Consider the following 13,404-nt stretch of genomic DNA (forward strand, 5'->3'; position numbering starts at 1 on the left):
TTTGCAACTTAATACTTCAACTTTGGCATGATAGAAATTTGAAAAGAATTTTCCTTTGTTCCTTCATGTCTTTTATGTCCTGTCACGTTAGGTAGATAGGTAGGAGGGTAGGTAGGTAGAAAGGTAGTTGTATAGGTAGATATGTGGTCTCACAAATGTCACCACAATACTGGCAATATAGTGCCAATTAAAAGTTGCAATTTCAATTTTTAAAATGATCAAATATTCAAGTGTAAAGATAAATGATCTCCAAAAAAATCTCTGTAGTAGGACAAGGGATGAAAAGCATTTAGTGTGAATTATTTTTTGTATGATAATTTTCTCTTGCAGACTTCTGATGGAAGTAGAGGTGAGCTATGTAATCATTGGTTACACTATGGCTTAACTTGGGATTTCATTCTTTGTTTTTGTTTTCATATCTAGGCAATGTTGAATGTAGGATAGGTAATATCACAGTAACATTTTGTACTTGATTCAACAGAGAGTTATAGATGAACTGACCCAGGAGAAATCAAAACTTAAGCAAAGTTTGCAACAAGCAGAGAACAGTCAGGCTGAGGTCAACGAACTGAAACAGAAATTAACCAATTTGCAGGTAAAAGCAGAAAACTTTGTGACTTAATAATATATCATAGTTTCAAGATTAGTTACAACAAAGTCTCTTCACTACTTCTGCTCCTACCATGTCAGTTAAATGTTTTATCTGCAAAATATTTAAAACATCAAATCTAGATTACCCATGTACAGTGAAAATCCCTCCAAAATAAAAAAAAAATGCTTGGGTATTCCTTCACCCATGCAGGTGGTTTTAGAAGTTTTTGATTTATTGAACTTTTTGTGTTATAATGAAAAAATGTCTTTTTCTAAGCATTTATTTGATGAGAGAGAGAGAGAGAGAGAGAGAGAGAGAGAGACAGAGAGAGAATGAAAAGTGCAAAAAAATTAAGTAAGCTGTTATTTTTAAATATGTGTATTTGAGCTGGAAAAAGACATATTTCCAGAAATCATTTGTATCGTAAACGCAGTTGTTCCACTAATAAATACAGTCCTCGTCACAAGATACATCTGAAGAATTAGATACTTTTATAACTTCACTGCAGTCCATTGGAATTATGAATGATACTCCACAATGTTTAAATACTCTGTATAATTCATAATGTTCACAGTGTAAGAGCCTGGCTTGAGGAAGGCATGGAGCATTGTCTGTGTTTTTTTTTTTACATCTTTATTGTGTTAATGACTCCATTTATTGTGTTATGGTCAAATAACACTCAGCAATTGCAAAGTTTTTAACTCTCTGTACGAGATCTAAAATTTTAGCAAAAGTCATATCGCTGCCTGGTGACTCAGAACATATCTGCATCATCATATCACCAGCCTGAGTACTAATGGAATGTATGCAAATTCACTCTCCCATTCAACATATTCATGGCTTTTATCACCAGCCTGAGTACTAATGGAATGTGTGCAAATTCACTCTCCCAGTCATTGGAATTATCTTCAACAGGCACATCATTGTCAAAATTATATAGACCCTCAGGGTCAATGTCCAGTCTTAATTCATGAACAAGTTGAGCCAAGGTAATATTATCCTCATCATGACCCTCATTGACATCATCATTTGAATTAATAGGGAAGCCGGCAACTTCAAAGCACTTATTACTGAACCATGCATCTTGCCTGACCAGGCTTTTGAAATCCATTGGATAGCATACAATAGATTGATTTGTTTATGAAGTTCACTAACACTGTTTGTACATTCAGTCTTAGCCACTGGAGAATGAAGCAGATGTCTCAGATATCTGGACTTGAATGCACAAATCAAAGCAAAGCCACATGCCTTGACTTGAATGTACAAATCAAAGCGAAGCCATATGCCTTGACTTGAATGTACAAATCAAAGCAAAGCCACATGCCTTGACTTGAATGTACAAATCAAAGCAAAGCCACATGCCTTGACTTGAATGTACAAATCAAAGCAAAGCCACATGCCTTGACTTGAATGTACAAATCAAAGCAAAGCCACATGCCTGGCTATTAATGTCCTGATTGATTAAAAATGGTAAGGAAACTCATCATGTATACAATGAATAGCATCAATCACAGTTAGATAATAAACAGATAAACATTGTCTATCTTAAATGACTTACCAGCAAGCATTTAGTTATTAATAATTTGCTTTAAAAGCTGGTTCTTTTGTATGGTGCAAAGATTAGCATAATGTCAGCCCTAATATGTGTGGGCTTGCATGTCAAGTATTGTTTTAACCTTGCATGCCCTTGGGACATTTTCCAGGTCTTTGTCTCACAATGAGCCCACTACAGTACCCGTGAACCAGTATTAATCTGTCCTACCATATGTAGCAGTTAAAATGTAGTTTGAATTGATTTTCAGTTTTATATGTTCCTTTTAAGCATAAAATTAAAATTTGGGATTGAAATTTGTTTCAGTGTTCAGAGTTGAGGGGTTTCGGTTTACCGGGGGAAAAATGATGATTGAAAAAAGGAGAAAATTAGAGACTGAAACAAATTTTATGTTGAGTGGATTCTGGTATACTGAGATTTTGATTGTGAGGAGTTTCACTATGTATGATAATATAAAATTCAAAGTAATGTAACATGAAGTGACAGTCAAGTAAGTCACAGACTTACAAGGAATACTTTGGTGACTTGATTACAGTTTAAAGATCCTATTAACTTACTCAGATAAACTTCTATGCATTGCTAAGCAGGTTGTGATCATACAAATCAAGTAGTGAAATAGACTGGCATGCCTTGGATTGGACCATCATCAGAGTATGATGTAATGATGGTATGCTTTTGTATCATCTTAAATCTGATCCATAAGAAATTGACCTTACCTTCAACTTTGTATTGCCCCATACCCTGGGCTTTGTCTAAGATGTAGAAAATTCAGGAATGCAGTTTTGCAGAATTCAGACCTGTTGGAAAATGGAGGCAAAAATAAAATTACACACACACACAAAATGCTTGGTAATTTGCAGTATGTTGAACTGTTTGTAATATTTGATGTTAGATACTTCATTATACATTGTAATGACTAGTACTGTTTGTTGAACTTTTACATAACTTGGTGAATGAAGTATCTGTTAGAAGGGTTACTTGCATATTAACCCAAAGTAAAATTGTCTCAGTTAGGATATAAGTCTTGCAGTTAGTTTCATTGTTATACTTCTGTATTAGTTTAAATGCCATGTTTTGTGTCTGTTAAGTTTAAATGCTAGGTTTTGTGTCTGTTAAGTTTAACTTTGAGCAACTGAAGATTGACCACAATGCTATGGAAGAAAGCTTAACAGAGACACAAGAAAAACTGGATGACACGGAGAACATGTTGTCTGAGACACAACAAAATCTTTCCGAGGCTGCTGCCATAAAGGAAAAATACATGCAGATCCAGGTATAGGGAGCTAAGTGTGTTGTTTTTTTGCACAGCATGCTAGAGGGGGACACAGTACTGGTTTCATTGTATTGCATGTCAAAAGCATCTGTTGGGAGTGGATAGAATTTATGTCATTGTTGTGCATGTCAAAAGCATTCAGTTAGGGAGAGTAGACAGTTCTTTTAAATTTAGAATCTGTGTTTATTGCATAGTACCTATTCAGGGGAAACTGAGAATAATTTTTGCTGTTGAAATTTCTGCACATGTCCAGCAAAGGAAATTTAGCCTGATTGCATGCTTTTCTTGCACTGATATGGTCAGATGAATCGTGGAGGATACGCATATAAGTCACAGCTTTCTGGTGGTAGTCGCATATTTGAATGAACACTTTGGATGTTTTAATTAGCTACTATGTATCATTTGACAGCTTTAAAGGTGGGGGAAGAATTCTTAATAATTTGTCAATGGATAAGGCAATAACAGTGCAGATGAGTGGTGTAAAACTTTATCTATTTGTGAGGAAGTAGTGGTGCAGGTGGGTAGTGAAATAAATTGTCTATTCGTATTCAATAACAGTGCAGGTGAGAGTTGTAATAATTTGTCTATTCATAAGGCAATAACAGTGCAGGGGAGTGGTGTAATAATTTGTCTATTCATAAGGCAATAACAGTACAGGTGAGTGGTGTAAAAATTTGTCTATTTGTACAGCGATAACAGTGCAGGTGAGTGGTGTAATAATTTTAATAATTTCTCTATTTGTAAGGCAAAGACCTTGCAGGTGAGTGGTGTAATAATTTGTCTCTTTGCAAGGCAATGACAGTGGTGAATGGTAACAGCTTAATGTTCAGGTTGAAAGTCTCCTCTAACTTTAGTCCCTTCTCCAGTAACCTGAACTGTCTCTGCACCAAAAGAGGGTAATCATGTCTGCCATTAGGTTTGTATGTTGAATGCAGCTGGTGGGACAGGAGTAAAATCAAACAAAGTGCAACTATTTGAATCTTGGGTGCAACTTGGCGGAAGGAGGTAGAAAATAAAGTACAGATATTTGTAATAACTTCCAGGGTGTTAAAGATTTGGTACTGTGCTGTTTAACATGTTATTTTGTACTGGAAGCCGATGTTGAGTACAATGGATGCATCTGTGCTACACCCATTCCTGTCAGTCATTGCTTGATTCTCAGAGAAATGACAATGAAGTTGACTTGAGGGGATTTGTCTCCAGCCTTCACATCTCTAATACAGACAGGGATACGATGAGGAAAGTTTGCTGCCACTTTCTTGCAGCCCATTGGTGGCAAGTCTCCCCACATGCTTGAGTAAGGCCTGTAAGTTCAGGCACATGGGGTTCGAATCATGCTTGTTTATATGACCAGCCATCATTGCTATCCAATGATGTCCCAGTCTCTGACTAGACAGTCCAGCTCACTGTCCAAAGTTGTTAGTGATTTTATGTTGGTTGTATCACAGAATCATGCTATAAACCAGCCCATTTTGTTGCACATGGTGTTGTTATGCTGAACACTATACAACTGGTCCACCTGCATAGCTGGCCAACTCCATGGCTTTCTTCAAAGAGATGACTTTATGCAGAAGGATGGAGGCCCAAATTCCACTCAACAGTTCTAGTTTTGCATACAACTGAACTTCAGGTTGCAGCATATCCCTCAGTTTCATAGGCATCATAATAGAAGCGAAAGGAACCCAAGTTTCATCGCCCACAATCCTCTCAATAAAGTTGACTTTCTAACCTAGCTGCCCACCAACAACCTATCAGTAGGTCTTAGATTTCTTCTTTCTTGGCAGGCTTGAGTTAATCTTTTCAGTTATCAGTCTTTCATTGGGACATAGGTTGATAGATATCTTTGTGACATGGTTCAATCACAAATGCTTAACTTCATCTCTTCAGTTCTGGACCCAGAGGCCATGACTGTGGATGCTCTATCAGTCTGTTGGGATTGGTTTAGGTTACACCTTCCCTCAGCTGTTCCGATTCCAGGAATAATTTAAAAAACAAAGGGTCAGACCTGTAAAGTGGTGTTGAGAGCCCCTCTCAGATAAGACAAATTTTGGGTCAAACTTGTAATGCAAAAATAGAAAAGTAACTTCCTTTTTGGTAATGACATCTGACTTGGAATATGAACATTGGCCCTGAGTTCATAGAACCATCATGATTTTGGAAGGGAAATTACTAAACATGTCAAGATCAAATCACTGCAAAATTATTTGTGCTGCTTTAAAATTGTTCAGTTTGATCTTTATTTTCACTCTGTAAACATCTCTGCAAATATTTGGAAGTTTTAATAAAGTCATTGGAACTATAATTTCTATCTCTTGCATTTAGGGTTTTCATAGAAGTCAGTGGGAACTCTAATTTATACTTCTTGCATGTAGAGCATTTCATGAGTCAGTGTAACTTAGATTTCTGATTTTTGCATGTAGATAGTTTTCATGAGTCAGTGGAATGTATAATTTTTTTCCTTTTTGCATTTAAAGAGTTTTCATTCAATTTATTTTGACTATAAATTTTACCTCTTTCATGTAGGGTTTTCCTAGAAGGCACTGGAACTATAATTTCTACCTCTTGCATTTAGAGTTTTCATAGAAGTCAGTGGAACTATAATGTATACTTCTTGCATGCAGAGAGTTTTTGTACGAGTCATCTGAACTTAGATTTCTGCATCTTGCATTTAGAGAGTTTTCATATGAGTTATTTGAACTCTTATTTATACCTTTTACATGTTGGGAGTTTTTATAGGAGTCATTAGAACTGTAATTTCTACCTTTTGCATGTAGAGTAAGATTAAATATCAAGTTGGTAGCAGAAGTATAATTTTGAGTCTTACATGAAACAGTTTTATGAATTGTTTGCCTTAGAGCATGGCATCTATTAGTTTTGTATGAAAAGAAACAATTAAACACGATAAAGCATTTCTTTTATTTTGTATGGAAAGAAACAATTAAACACAATAAAGCATCCACTAAGATCTCCCTGGCATCACTGTGTATTTATGATCATACACATATTTGATCACAGCCTGCACAAAATGGTAGCAATAACACAGTGACGTATTTTTTTCACAATAAATGATGCAACAGATTTCAAATTATATTAGTGGCAAGTTCATGACTACATTATGTTCCTTGCTGATCACTTGCAGAAAACTTTGTCATTTTTTAATTGCCAAGAAACACTGAAAGTTGTGCCTCAAAATGAGAAACCAGGTCCTCCTAGATTTTCTTTTGTGATGTTAAGTTCAGGAAAATAATTATTATAAAGCATTGGAGAATTACAAGCCATTAAATATTATGACACAAGTTGTGGTTTCTGAAAATGCAGTATGACCATGATTTACACCACTTGACACCACATAACAGAGAGAAAATAAACCAACTACTTCTTGGATGCATTTCTTAAGTTGTAGTTTTTTTAAAGTAGGTCTGTATTATAATCTTGTATCTTATTTCTTGAGAAAGCTGCAGAGATCATGTGTTATAATTAGTTGTACCAGTCTGTCAGAATGCACAGTGTGCTTATTTGCGGACTCGGGTAGATAAGCCCGTGTTTCTTGCTTCCATGTCTTGATTTTCATGAGTGTTTTTCCATATTTGTTGTTTAAAAATGAGTGGGAAGAATTGTACATTTTCTTTGTGCACATCTCGGAATAGATTCTTTTCCTTTCTGTTCCTGCTGCATGAAACATGTAGCATTGTATATGGTGTCTTTTACCTGTAAGAGTTGTATGCAATTTTTATAGTGATTAAATGTTTTCAGTTTAGAACTAATGGTAAATTGTACAAATGTTGCATTATTTATGTATATGTTACTGCAGATGAAGTATGAGGGAATGTGCAAGGAAAAGAACACGGCCATGACTTTAGTGGACTCATTGAAGCATCATCTGAACGAAGCCAACACACAGACACAAGAGATATCTGAAGACAAGGTTAGCGAAGTCAGAGCTTCTACTTTCTGATTTTTCATTCCAAGTTTGTTTTGCCATGATTTAAATACACTGTGTACCCTAAAAGTTGGGATTCTTTAGGCATTTATCATATTTTCTGAATTTTAAGGCACATCAACATAAATAGGTTATTTAGTACCACAATAGTTAAAATTAAGACACCATGGAAATTTGCATGCTATGATTAAAAATAGCCTCTCTCCATCTAGTGTAGCAAACAGCAGTTGAAGTTAAAACACTTTGGAAAATTGTATACTATAAATAAAGTAATCTTTCTCCATTAAATGTACCAAACTGCAGACATTGAATCTATATACAAAGGTTGAAAATGTTTTATCACAATATTCCTTTGATATTCTGCAGTTGGAAATGATGGGTAAATGCTTTGTTGCATGAACAGGAACGAAGGGTGGGGATGGAGAATTCTAGGACTTAAAGGGTGGGGATGGAGAATTCTAGGACTTAAAGGATGGGGATGGAGAATTCTAGGACTTAAAAGGTGGGGATGGAGAATTCTAGGACTTAAAGTTAGCAGTGTTGGCATACTATTTATCAATTTTGATTTGGTATTTAGGATATGGTAGAAACCCTGAAACAGGTAAGTTTGCTATTAATAAAGAAAACAGATTGCAGAATGAATGCAAATAAAATGATGAATGCAGTGAAAAGGAAATAGAGAACACAACTACAAACAAGAATCAGAGAATAATAATTAGAAAAAACAAAACATGAATACATGTTATAAATGCATTTTAAAAAAAAATTTAATTAAGTTTTGAGCTGCTTCTAAATTTCCATGTCAAAAACCCTATGATAATCTAGGATCAGATTTTTCATTCGTTACACTGATAGACAATTCTTTGCTACTTAAAAGTGGTGAAATTGTTCTAGGAAATGCCATTGATGTGATGACTATATCACCAGTAGATGTACCTGTACATTTTTTATCTGAATAAACAAAATCAGAAATTGAACTTGATACCAAAACTCTATGAATGTACTTTTATAATTATTGCACTTGAGATATTTTTATCATAAACTCTGCTTTGAATGTTATGCATTTTCCACCTTTTAATAGGACACTACAAAAGAGATCACTACATTTTGTACAATCAAAAATGGAAATCCCATCTTTCATAAATGATTCCAGATTAACTAAAATAAATTGAAATGATGAATGCAAGTGAAAAATGATGAAGTGATAGCTGAATGCTAACATCAGTGGCATGTGAATGAAATGAAGATTAAATCCAAAGCTAATATGAAAAAGAAACAAAAACATAAAATTATGTTTCCGGGTCTGAAGCCCATTTATCTTCCATCTTTAATGTTTGAAATCGAGTGAATTTTTTTATAATTGAAAAGTGGTTTTACTATGGATCTTTTCTAATTGTAATGCATTTGTAATCATACAGTTGAAGGAATTGTCAGTGTAGTCATTGTTCTTTATACAAGTTTCTTACAGCATGCTTATGATGCTATTCATTGCAAAAATTTCTTTTGTGGCCAAAATTATATGAATGCTTAAATTGACAGTTTTTATGTCATTTTTCTGAATTCAATTTTTCCAGATGTAACACCATTACATCTGTATGTCTGGCAGTAACATATCGAACCAACCATAAATAAAAAATTGGGGCTGCATGTTGGTTACTAGTTGCTGATAATAATCAGTAGACTTGCAAGAAAAAAACTTAGGATACCATCAATTGGCTCGTTTTTCTTCATCTACATAAAAAGTAACAAAAAGCATAATGAATGAAGACCCAGAATCAGCAAGATGCACTGGTTAGTTAGATATGATAGCCCTGTAGTATTAATCTTTTCCATCCATCCATCTCCACCCATTCACATTTTGTATATCCACCAAAACTTTGCTACCTTTAGACATAATTGGATTGGCAGGTGACTTTCCTATACTTGTAGATGTAACTTTTAAAGGTTATGTCTTTTCATTCCACATTTTGATGGAGTTATTGCCCTTTTTCAGTCTGTTGTATATTTCTCTACATCATAACTCGGGAACCATGCAACATATTTTGATGCACTCTGGCATAGGTGGCGCTCTACAGTTTCGTATTTTGCATAGGGTAGGCTTTTATAGAAAAAGAATTTCCTCGTCTTTCCTCACTGGTTATACTGGCTATTTAAAAAAAGACCTTATATATCTTAAGTATAATTCAAAGAACCTTTAATTCCCTTTATTTTGGTATATGATTGATGGGTGTACTATGGGTTATAGAGTATACAGCTTGGCCTTCAGATGTGCACCTTTCAAAAAAGTGCTAGCTCTACTTGGTCATTTTCACTTCCAAAATTTCAGAGGTAAATTTTATAAAAAAAGAGCCGATAACTTTTTGTTACATTTTTTATATTTGGTCATTCATTCATTGCACTTTTAGAAGCTGGTATTGTCTAGTCTGGCAAAATTCATTTTCCCTATTTTAATAGCTGCTATGTGTAGTGTACTTTAGACTAATTCAGGCTGATTTGTTAACACAAGGGAGCAGTCATTTTAGTTACCATTGTGCTTAAATCATGTAAAATTTCCAAAAGTACAATATCCAAAGAAATATCATCCACATTACATTAATATAGCATAGAGGTATGCCAACATTCTCTCCATTGTGCATGTTTTAAATGCAAACTACTTCACCTTACATACGTCACTCTCTCAAAAGTACACATTAACTGGTGAGCGCCCCCATAAAGAGAATATAGGTATTATTATTGTATGATTTAATTATGTTTATATGGCTGAAACATTTAAGTCGCAAGCATCAAAACAATCCTTTTGAATAATTCTCCTGCCTTTCCCCCCACAGAACAGTATATATGAGTGTCAGAGTCTCTCACAAGTCCAGCCCCCCCCCCCAATAAAAAGTGAGCTATTTTAAGAATGCACATTACATTTTGTATACGTTGCAACTAATGTTATGCTGAATGACAGGAACATAAAACTAGCCAGAATTATTTCTGATATCAACAAAGAATTTTACAATTTGAAAAGGGAGGTAACTCATCAGGTTCATAAAGGTAAAAGTAAAATATTTGCCTATTGTTTAATATGGAAGAAGTGAATTCACTTTCTAATCATTTTTTTTTAATTATATTGCAAATAAATGAAAAGAAACATTTTCACCATATATTTCTTTTACTTATTGCAACAGTTTTAAATTTAAGTTGACTCTATTCCTATATTCCAAGACTTCTAATTTCCCCATAATTAAGGTCACTACTCACACAAACATGCCTCATGGCAAATTATGTAAGCAAGAGCAAAATGAGCATAATAAGCTTATTTTCATGCTTAACATCAATATGAATTTTATTCAGAACATCATACATAATTATATGAAAATAACAAAAATAATTGCAAACATTTTTATATTTGCTTTAAGGTGGCGTTCTACAGCTTCATATTTTGTGTAGGGTTAGGATTTTAAAGAAAAAGAATTTCCCGGGCTTTCCTCACTGGTTATACTGGCTCTTTAAAAACGACCTTTTATAACTTGGGTATAATTCAAAGAACCTTAAGTGCCCTTTATTTTGGTGTATGATTGATGGGTGTACTATGGGTTATAGAGTATACAGCTTGGCCTTACTTCAGATGTGCACCTTTCAAAAAAGTGCTAGCTCTACTTGGTCATTTTCACTTCCTGAACTTCAGAGGTAAATTGTATAAAAAGAGCCAATAACTTTTTTTTACATTTTATATATTTGGTCATTCATTCATTGCACTTTCAGAAGCTGGTATTGTCTAGTCTGGCAAAATTCATTTTCCCTATTTTAATAGCTGCTATGTATAGTGTACTTTAGTCTAATTCAGGCTGATATTTTAACACAAGGAAGGAGAGATTTTAGTTAGCACTGTGCTTAAATCATGTAAAATTTCCAAAAGTACAATATCCAAAGAAATATCATCCACATTACATTAATGTAGCATAGAGGTATGCCAACATTCTCTCCATTGTGCAGGTTTTAAATGCAAACTACTTCACCTTACATTCGTCTTTCTCTCAAAAGTACATATTAACTGGTGAGCGCCCCCATATGCATTCTCATAGACCTTGATGTGCTTTGGGTGGGTTTGTCATGTAAACACTAATGTGGGCAGAGTTATTTGACCTGAACATCAGAATGCATGAGCCCAATAGTATTCATTTTTTATACATATCTCTGTCAGTCTGTATATTGTTCCAGTGGTACATACCATGGTACCTTTTCACTGTATCAGTATGTTGGTTGTTTTCATCGGTAGGGAATGTATGAAAATTCCAGAGTAATCTTGTTACGACTCTAATGATATATTAACGTGTTTTCATTATTCATGAAGAATACAAATAGTTACAAAATTATCTTGTTTTTACAAAATGGTTGTATCTGTCGCAGAGTAATGGTGGGTATTATGAATATAATTATATTTATTATCTTTTAGTTACATGTGTGGCATGTTTCACATAATGCAAACATGGTATTCAAGTAGAACATTGTGAAACATTCAGACTAAATCCAGCTTTCAAAAAAAATTTGGATTGAAAAACAAAACCAAATAACACCGTATGTTTTAGTTATTGACTAGCATATGGGAATGTGCTAAGTATATGTGTTTCTTTTGTAAGAATGCAGATCATTCTACAATTTCAGAAGTACACTTGTTTTCTGTCTGAACTTAACATAATTTCTCAAGTCGACTAACTGATATATATCGCAGTTAGGTATTGCCATCCCGCTCAACACTCCCTGCCTATTACATCAGTAGTGTTGTTAGTAATGTACGCTTCAGTATCAACACTTACATTATTATTGTATTAACAATCACATTGCAAATTCATCTACAAGGCACTGGTTACTTAAACTAAAGATGATTTGGAGGCTGGGATTTTCTTATGAGCTGAATTTTCTTTCCTTTTCTCTCAATACAGTTTTTATTCAAAAAGGTACTATAAATCAGAGTAAGATATTTTTTCAGCTGCTGACAGTTGGAAATTAAGCAAAAAAAGTGTCAGACCCCTTCTCTGGAAATTGAATTGTTGGTCAATAAATATAATTGTGCTATACCATTGTATTGTACATGGGTACGTGAGAAAAATGGCATTAAACCCTACAACAACCATGGTATTGTATGTTGAGAAATAATGCAATACAGAAGTTTTCATGATACCCAGCCCTACTCTCCATCCATTTACACTTCTTGTAACCAATAAAGCTCTGCAACCCTCACATATAATTGGATGCCATTTGATAGATGATTGCCAATTACTGGAAGATATGCCTTTTAAATGTTTTTGTCTTTTTGGGTACAATTTTGACAGAGTTATTGCCCTTTTTTGATCAATTTTAAATATGCACTGTAGCAGAGCCTTATAACCAGCATAATCCAGGGACCTTGTAACATGTTTTGTTAGTGCATAAATTATACTTGTGTATTGTTACAAATTGTATCACATACTGCATTCTAGTTTGATAATGGTCAGGGTTACAGGTCAGTATTTTAAGTGTCACTAAAAATTTCCCTTCTGCTGTATAACTTGTGTGCTGATGAAATTGAGTAAGTTGTATATATTGTCACCTGGAGTCCAGTCTTCAGGGTCAAGGTTACATTTTATATTTTATTTTTCCTTTTGTTTTTATTTTATGGTTACAGTCAGATTTCATCTTGGAATACTTCAACACCACCACCACCCCTTTCCAAATACATTTGCTTCTACCCAATCCATAAAAAGTTTTTTTAGCACAAATTATGATATGAAAATGTCACTGCATCAGGAAATGTCTCAGTGCAGAACTGCTCTTTTGTTTACAGACCAAACTGGCAATGGTTTTAGAGGAGAAAAAATATCTGGAGGGCAAACTTCATCAAGTTAGTGACAAGGTGAGTACATTTTGAGCAGACAGATAAATAATAATATCCTTGCCAGTAAACTGTATGATATCAAACATATACCTAAATGCAAAAATACCTTTGATATTTCTTCTTCCAAGTACTCTGACAAATTCTTTATACACCACTCCCTCGATAACGCGTGCACATCGGGGTCCAG

The 13,404-nt window shown here is 34.4% G+C and overlaps 1 pseudogene across 1 annotated transcript in view; it reads left to right on the plus strand.

The window, feature by feature from the left end:
• LOC149804801 (uncharacterized) overlaps positions 1-13,404 on the plus strand; it is a 155,308-nt pseudogene that overhangs the window by 131,384 nt on the left and 10,520 nt on the right. Inside the window, exons 26-29 of the transcript XR_016416698.1 lie at positions 482-595; positions 3,262-3,417; positions 7,229-7,342; positions 13,167-13,235. The product of XR_016416698.1 is annotated as an uncharacterized LOC149804801 (transcript). The remainder of the gene's footprint in view (positions 1-481; positions 596-3,261; positions 3,418-7,228; positions 7,343-13,166; positions 13,236-13,404) is intronic.

Source organism: Sinohyriopsis cumingii, chromosome 2, assembly GCF_028554795.1.
Source record: "Sinohyriopsis cumingii isolate HCF-2022 chromosome 2, ASM2855479v2, whole genome shotgun sequence".
NCBI lineage: Eukaryota > Metazoa > Mollusca > Bivalvia > Unionida > Unionidae > Sinohyriopsis > Sinohyriopsis cumingii.